This window comes from Aplysia californica, unplaced genomic scaffold (genome assembly GCF_000002075.1).
Source record: "Aplysia californica isolate F4 #8 unplaced genomic scaffold, AplCal3.0 scaffold00147, whole genome shotgun sequence".
Classification (NCBI taxonomy): domain Eukaryota; kingdom Metazoa; phylum Mollusca; class Gastropoda; order Aplysiida; family Aplysiidae; genus Aplysia; species Aplysia californica.
The window spans coordinates 1,378,733-1,379,881 of NW_004797417.1; positions in this window are offsets into that span (position 1 = coordinate 1,378,733).

Consider the following 1,149-nt stretch of genomic DNA (forward strand, 5'->3'; position numbering starts at 1 on the left):
AGAGGAGGGGGCAAAGGAGGTGAGAGGGTGGGGGCAGAAAGTGGAAATGAAAGCAGACAACAGAAAATTGCTAAAGAGCAGGAAAAATGGAGAAAGGAGACGATTTTAGAGAAGAAAATGTTTTGTTTGCTACCCGGATTCGAACCCGGGACCTTTGAATGAGAGGCCAACACATTAACCTCTAGGCCACGAGAGCCCCCTCTTAACTTTCAATAAAGATAGTAAATACAGTATGTAGAACCTGCTCTACTGACTACTTGAACTAGACAAACGCTTCTTAAAAGGATAACTTTTCACCCCACCCCTCTTTCGTGTTTTTTTTTTCTCCTCTCCTCAGTATTTCTTATTATGACACTGTCCATGAGGATCACCTGTCCACTAAGACGACCACTTTTCTCTTTGTGTGCATAGTGAAACACCAAACCAATGCGCCAACGTCTGGACATTAACCCTATCCGTACGTCGTGTTTTACTGTGGTATCTATACGACGTGGGGAACTCTGTGCCACCACTTTCCAGAGAAGAAATTTACTCGTTAATCCGATCCGAACGCTTTGCATGGCAGTCTATCAATATGATTTTTTGAGAAGTACTGAAAGTTTCAAAGAGATCTTCGTACTAGAAGTATTCTAAAACGTGAAGAATACAAACCCGGGGGTACAAAATAATAATAATAATTAAAATAATTAATAGCTTTTGTATAGCGCATGTCCCCACTCGGAAGCAAGCTCTATGCGCTTTACACTATATTATTACCCCTGCAGACCACATAACACTCAGAAACATTCTCAGCTTCCCGGGAAGCATACAGTGCAAGCAGCTGGTTATTTAAGCGCTCAAACACTAACACATTGACTAGATCTTTCACTGTCTATAGCTGGGTACCCATTCCCATCTGGGTAAAGAGAGGAAAATTTGTGTAAAAAAATGTTTTTCCCACTTTCACAACGTCAGGCCCGCGGCTCGAACCCCCGAACCTGCAACCTCACGATTCCGAGTCCGGTAGCCTAACCACTAGGCCATCGACGCCACAAAATGACCCCAGGGCGTACGGATAGGGTTAAAGACGTAGATTAAAATATCTTATATATGTATATAATAACTTTCTCCTCGACAATGGGTGCTCGTCTCGGACAGGTTCGACTGCAT